Source organism: Rattus norvegicus, chromosome 15, assembly GCF_036323735.1.
Source record: "Rattus norvegicus strain BN/NHsdMcwi chromosome 15, GRCr8, whole genome shotgun sequence".
Lineage (NCBI taxonomy): Eukaryota > Metazoa > Chordata > Mammalia > Rodentia > Muridae > Rattus > Rattus norvegicus.
This window is the reverse complement of record NC_086033.1, coordinates 86,090,087-86,097,129: the sequence shown is the minus strand read 5'-3', so window position 1 is coordinate 86,097,129 and position 7,043 is coordinate 86,090,087. Positions and strand designations below refer to the sequence as shown.

At 40.6% G+C, this 7,043-nt stretch overlaps 1 long non-coding RNA gene across 1 annotated transcript; it reads right to left on the bottom strand.

The window, feature by feature from the left end:
* Positions 1–4,747: 4,747 nt before the first annotated feature.
* Positions 4,748–6,278, bottom strand: LOC102546379 (uncharacterized). Its single transcript, XR_360155.5, has 2 exons — positions 5,996–6,278; positions 4,748–4,954 (listed from the first exon to the last, which is right to left on the bottom strand). It is a non-coding gene; the product is annotated as an uncharacterized LOC102546379 (long non-coding RNA).
* Positions 6,279–7,043: the final 765 nt, after the last annotated feature.

Below are 7,043 nucleotides of genomic sequence, written 5' to 3'. Positions count from 1 at the left end.
GTACCCCAGATTGTCCTCTGACTTCCATACACTGTGTACTTGTGTGGGATGCAGACTTCCCTCCCCCAACAGACACCTGTGCGCACACATGATCATCCACATACACTAGAAAAAAGAGAAGCAAGAGGAGAAAGATGGAGAGGAAGAGGGAGAGGTAGGCTGTGGTAGCACAGGTCAAGGAAGAACGGTCTTGTTTGTATTTTAGGCACTTATATCAGTGAGGTGGATATTTCCTCCCTTGCTTGACCCCAGGGAATGTACCCTGAGATAACTTGGGACAAAGCTTGATTCTCCATTATAACTGCACTAAATTTCAAGAGCGATTTCCCATTCTTTACTCCCAACATTTTTTGAAAGTTACACATTTAACAACGAGAAAGGCTTTCTTTCTCTCTCTCTCTCTCTCTCTCTCTCTCTCTCTCTCTCTCTCTCTCTCTCTCTCTCTTTCTCTCTCTCTCTCTCTTTCTCTCTCTCTCTCTCTTTCTCTCTTTCTCTCTCTCTGCTAGTTGGTTGGTCTTGGTTTATCATAATGCAAAAGATTGACTGGTAGTTTTTTTTTCTTTCTGGCATTTAGTAACTGAATTAGGTTTATGATTCAATGAAGCCCATCGCAGAGCAGCTCTTCGAACAAAGGCAAAAAAACAAATTGTAAATTGGTTATATTTTGCGGTGTCTCTAAATATACACTTGGCATTGACTCCAGAAGACTGAGGGCTGAGGTCCAAAGACTGCTGCTTTTTCCTTGATTTGCATTTGGCTTTGGGAATTAGATGTTTTTGCATGCGTGGTTTTCTCCCCTCAGTTGCAGATTTTCTCTGTGAACTTTTGTTTAACAAAGGCGAACACGTACTGTGCAATGAAAACATTGACTGTAAATCATTTCAGCTATAAAATGTCCCTGTTTGGAGCCCAGTGATGGCTTCCGTGTTTCTGAAATAAGAAGGATTGCCAACATCTGAATGTGTTGTTTAATTGGTCCACAGGGACAGACCCCAGGGGTGAGCAAGAGCTGAGTTTCTGACCTTCTATTGTTCTAGATTTTCCGTGGGACCCAAAGGATCTTCGGACTGACCATTTACCAATGCCAACTGTTTATTTTGCATGGTAAAATACCACAGGCACCACAGAATTCATAATAATGACAGAAGGAGTTTTTCAAAGGTGTGCGTACTTGACAGGCAAAAATATGTGCGCTTTGTAGATTCAGTTCAGAGTAACTGGAAACATTTCTTTACGGTCACTGCGTGGCCTGGGACACCAGTCACAATGTTATCTATGAAGCCCAGGTTGGAGGAATGCAATAGCCCGGCATTGGTAGCAGAGCAAATAATTAACTAATTTACTCTAGATATTTAAAATATGTCCTGAATTCTTACTGCTTCCTGAAACCCTCCCTTTCAGAATAAGGAAATATGGTATATAAATATGCAAACACCAGTAAAATAATTGCCAGAGAACCTGGCAACCTGATGTGCACTGATTGGATGCTTTGTTCTTCGTAAGTAGAAATTAAGGAGATCGTTCATGCTCTGAAGCTTAGGGATGTGAATTCTCTGCAATGATAAGATGCTTTGGCGTGATCTTTGCTAAACATGAGAGAAGTATTAGAGTAGTCTGTCTTTTAATTAATGGGTGAGAACTGTAGCTCCAGGCTGTTGGAGTGTCAGTTTCAGAAGCAAGGGAGAACCTGAGGATCCATGAGCTAAGGGTTTGATGACCGCTTTCCTCCTGAGTAGCTGTGGAGAACAGTAGTGACCAAGGTCCATGTCTCACGAGTGGTTGCAGTATTCCTTATGCATCTGGCACATTGAAAGAGAGTTCAGGAAAACTGAATGATGGGCAGATGCCAGAGTGTGTGTGTGTGTGTGTGTGTGTGTGTGTGTGTGTGTGTGTGTGTGAGAGAGAGAGAGAGAGAGAGAGAGAGAGAGAGAGAGAGAGAGAATAGATCATAAAGTAAATTGATTCTTTGGAGTGAAAGTAATGAAGAAGCTATTAGAATAGCTAATCTGAAAGGGGAGTATGTTTGCCATTGCTGATGTGTTTCATTAAACCTGTTAGATATCACTCAGGGCTCATGACCTCAAGGCAAGGACATAGTGCTTCCTTTCCAGCTCTGCTTGTTCTGTTAAGCTGTGTCTTTCCCCTCTGTGTTGAGACTTCCCTTTTCTTGGTTTACTGCTTTGGGACACTGGGTTTAAACTCTCTGGGGACAGAGCTCAGGGTCCAGCTTGGATTTGAGGGGTACCCAATCGAAGAAAATCAGTGACGGCTGTTATGTTACCTTCAGATACATAAAGCCTAGGAGTGGTTCCTGGAAGGAAGAAGCAGGTCGATGATACCTTAGACACAGAGATCACAATATCATCCAAAATATGAACGGATGAGTAGAAATAAAAAAAATTTCAGCCACAAGAGAAATTTGCTCCCTCTAAAGAGAAAGAAACCAACCATCACTTTACAGGAGACTTTAGAGGCTCTAACATGATAACAGAGCCACAAAAGGCTTACGTAGGAGGGAGAGATGGCTTGGGGAGATTTGCAGGCTCTGAAGAGACTCAGGAGAAGTTTTCCAAACAATTGCTGCAGAAAACAGGATAGAGGGGCTTATGATGCTAGGAGTGTATTCAATTGTGTCCACAGGAGGATGCTCGAGGTAAATTTGGGTAATTGGATTGTGGAAGACTTCGAAAAAGCAGGAAGAGATTTAAATTTGATCAGCAGAAATTGTTGAAGAAAATGACATAACGAAAGTGAGTCTTTAAGGAGAGATGATAGTACATCAATAATATATATGATGTACTAAATTATGTCATCGAAAGCAGGGCAAGGTTGTAAGGAAGGCTTTGATGTTCAGCATTAAAATAGAAGTTTCTAGCTCTTGAATCAGGACCTATGAAGTTAGGGTAGGGGGTGTCTGGAAAATTCCTCCTTTGAAGAGAGGCGAGGATATAAGGACTCATTGGATTTTCATTTACTATTTCTTCATCCTGAGAAGATGCAGCTAATTTGTTAATAGGAAAACTGCATCATCCAACAATAAAGGGTCAATTCTTTATTGGAAGAATGAGAGAAAAGAAAGCGGTAAGTCCAGCTCTTGGCTATCCAGTTTCCCTCTTCCACAGATTCAGTTGGTTATTTTATTTCATTATTTTAAATAGTGTAATTATTGTTTTAATTTTATTTAGAGAGAAAGGAAGGGAAACTGTGGTCAGGATGTATTGAAAACAAACAAAACAAACCAAAAATCCAAAGAAAAATAAAATAATAAATAGCATAATGACATTTGAACCACTTCAACTCAAACTTGGGATGCTGACAGCCAATAATCCCATACTGTTGCATGCCCCTGAGATGTCTTCTATTGATTGCAACAAGACCCAGAATAACCACTCTAGATTGGGTTAGTCTAGGTGGGGAGGCCCACCCTGGAAGTTGGTGGCGCCATCCCATTGCCTGAGGTTCTAAAACTGAACGAAAAGGAGAAAGATAGCGAGCCAAGGTTCAACGGTCTCTCTTCTGCTTCAGGACTACAGATGCAATGGAGTCACGTGACTCTCCTGCTGCCATGCCACCTTGCCACGATGGATTATTCTCAAACTGTGAGGTAAAATTAACCCCTTCTTTCTTAAACTGTATCAGTGATGGAGTTATCTCATGAATGAGAGAGGTAAGTACCACAGACTACTGTCCACCTACCCTCAATCCCATCTCAGCCTGCTCTCTGTAAATGACTTAATCTATCTGATAGTTCCAGAAAGTATATGCATGTTTATGTAGTTGTTCCTGACATTACAAAGAGACTAACATGTTGTGGATGGTACTTTGGAACTTATTTTATTTCTGAGCTTATAATATAATCACAATATTACTTCCTTCCCCTTCCTGCCTCTAAAGCCTCCCATCTATCCCTGTCTATTCTCCTTTAAATTCATGGCCTCTTTGTTCATTATTTGTCATTGCCTGCATATATGTATATGTGTTTGCTGTATATGTATACAAATATATATTCCTAGATGTAACCTTTCAGCCTATATAATGTTAATTGGATCTAAGTTTTCAGGGATGACCATTTGGCACTGGGTGGGAATTGATGTGTTCTTCCCTAGCAGAAGACCGTCTGGGACTTCTTAAATCTAATGCTATCCTGCTATGATTCTTCCATGCTGTTAAGTGTAGCTGAAGCCCAAGTGTCTGAGCTTTTGGACTAACTGAAAACGGAGCACCAAGGACTGGGCTGAACTCATTAGCCCTCCAATACGAAGCCAAGAGACTCTAACTGTCTCCAGTAGCCTTCCTTTTCCAGACGCAGGAGAGAAAGTCCCACGGTAGCTGTCTTTTTAGGAGTAGCACAATGATTTCCAGTTCTTATCAAAGAAGTTCAGAAGAAATGCTTGCTTCTTTTTCTTTACCACACCTATGATCAGCTATAATCTATGTCTAATTGTTAGTAAAAAGAGTGACCAGGTATCATTAACACCAATTGGGTGTTAATTATGGCTAATGGGCTAGTTGGTGAATTCACCTGAAATTAACTATACAGTCAGGCAATTTCCCATAGGTAATACACATCTGTATGGTCTTATCATTATGTAACATAGTGTTTTGCATACTATATTGTTAGTACATTGTTATTGGTTAAGTTGTAGCCCCTGAATATTCCTATGTTGATGATTCTCCATTACATCAGAAGGTGGGTATCTTATATTACTTTTCCATTGCTATAATGAAATATTGTGACAAAATAAACTTAAGGGAGAAAGGCTTTATTCTGATTCACAGTTCAGGAGTATAGCTGATCTTGAAGAAGCAGAGAGCAATGAACGTTATGTGCTTAGCTCACTTTCCCTTTTATATACAGTCACAGATCTGGTCCAGAGAACAGTATCACCCTTAGGACAATCCCTCACAGATAGGTCTGGTGGTGGCTTGTCTCCTAGGCAAATGATTCAAGATCCTGAAAAGTTAGAAAAAATAGCATGAACCATCACAGTACAAATTTCACTTTAGTAATAAAATTAAAATGAAGTAATTTATTTAAGTCCTAACCCAACTTTACTAGCCTTGTACAAAGAGACATATTGATATATTGAGGGTAGATTATACAAAGACACAGCAAGAAATGAGCCATGTAGAAGCCCAAAAAAAGAGATCTCAAGAGGAATTTTAATTTTATACTTGTAACCTTCAGAGCTTGTAAGCAAACAAATTTCTGTTGCTTAAGATGCCCAGCATGTGATATTTTGTTATGGCATTCATAACAAATTGATATATACAAAGTTATTTTTTTTTTCTTTTTTCTTTTTTTTGGAGCTGGGGACCGAACCCAGGGCCTTGTGCTCGCTAGACAAGCGCTCTACCGCTGAGCTAAATCCCCAACCCCACAAAGTTATTTTTATTGTTACTGCTAATTTGTTTCCGTGAAGACTCTTTAGGGTCAAATTCTGGCCTCACCAATTGTAAACCCTTGGACAATTCAAGTTCCACAAAAATAAAAGGACTTCATCATTCTTCCATTGTCTTTTTCCTTCTTGAAACGTGTCTGGCACAATTTTTGGTGCCGTGAGCAACAGAGGGAGCTTCTGAAAGGTGAGAGAACAGATTGCTCGGAACCCTGGTTTTGAGGAATGATACCTGGTGAATTCCTGGGCGACTTCATTATCTTCCATGGGTTTTGCAAATTGCCACAGAAGTTGGAGCTGTTGACAAGCATCTACATAAAAAGCTCCAAGAAAAATGTATTTTCTAGCAAGAGGCCTGGAAGCGTTTTGGCACCACCTACCCTGTTCTTGCCAAGTACTCTGGCCAAGCGTCATAATTTGGCACTACTATTTCTAAACCAACGATAAATGCCTCTTTGTTTCTTCCCTCCCCTCTCTGGGTAGAAACTATAGAATATGGTTCCACTTACTCTACCAGGTGATGTAACCAGGGCGGAGAGAGAAGGCATTCTTTCCCACTGAATACAGCATGAAAGGTAACGCTTCAAATCTCTCACCTGGTGGTGTTGGCAGGACCGGGTGGGCAGCCCATTAACCATGCCCCGCCCACAGGAACCAAGCTTGCAGTGGCTCTCTTGCCAGGATGTTGTCAGTAAGATCTGGGAGTGATCTGGGGCCGCATGGGAGAGTTGCTGGCTGTGGTCATGCACCACTGAAGTTCTCCTGGTTGTCACTCAAAGGGTACCGAACCTCCACTCCCAGCCAGTAGTGACAAATTAGATAATGGAAAGTTGGGCCAGTCGGTGTTCTGCTTCTGTTCTTTCTTTTCCTATGAGTGACTGTTAGAGCCCAGTGAAGTGAAACTTACAGTCTCAGCATTTTCACCAGGAAGTGGTCAACAGAACAGCAGGGGAGACCGAGTGGCAAACATTGTCAGTGGTGTGGGCAGCTGCCTGGTGCTTGCTGAAGCGATCAGTGGACTTGAAGAATCTCATCTTCCCCCTTGTACTACTGGGAGGGTCACCTGTTAGAAAACTACACGGGGCCTGGAGCCTCTGTAAAAACATTAAAAATTCCCAGGATTCGGTGGAAAATCACTTGGCAGAATTGTTAAAAGTCATAGTCTAAACAATAAAAGACAATCAAACGAATCAGAGTTTTAAAATTTAAGAATATTAGAACTATCATGTACAATGTTTCAGAAGCCAGTGTACAATGTTTTGAAACAAATGAGAAAATTAGGAAATTTCATCACCACATTCCTTTAACCTATATATTTATCACCTATTTATGTATCTATGTATTTGTCTATCTATCTATCTATCTATCTATCTATCTATCTATCTATCTATCTATTATCTATCTATCTATTATCTATCTATCTATCTATCTATCTATCTATCTATCTATCTATCTATCATCTGTTAATAATCCATACACTCTTTTAGGGTATGGTGGTACACACCTTTAATCACAGTACAGGCAGATGGAACTCTGAGTTCAAAGCCAGCCTTGTCTACAAAATGTGTTCCAGGGCAGTCAGGGCTATGCAGAGAAACCTTCCATCAAAAGCCAAATATGATGATGATGATGATAATAATGATG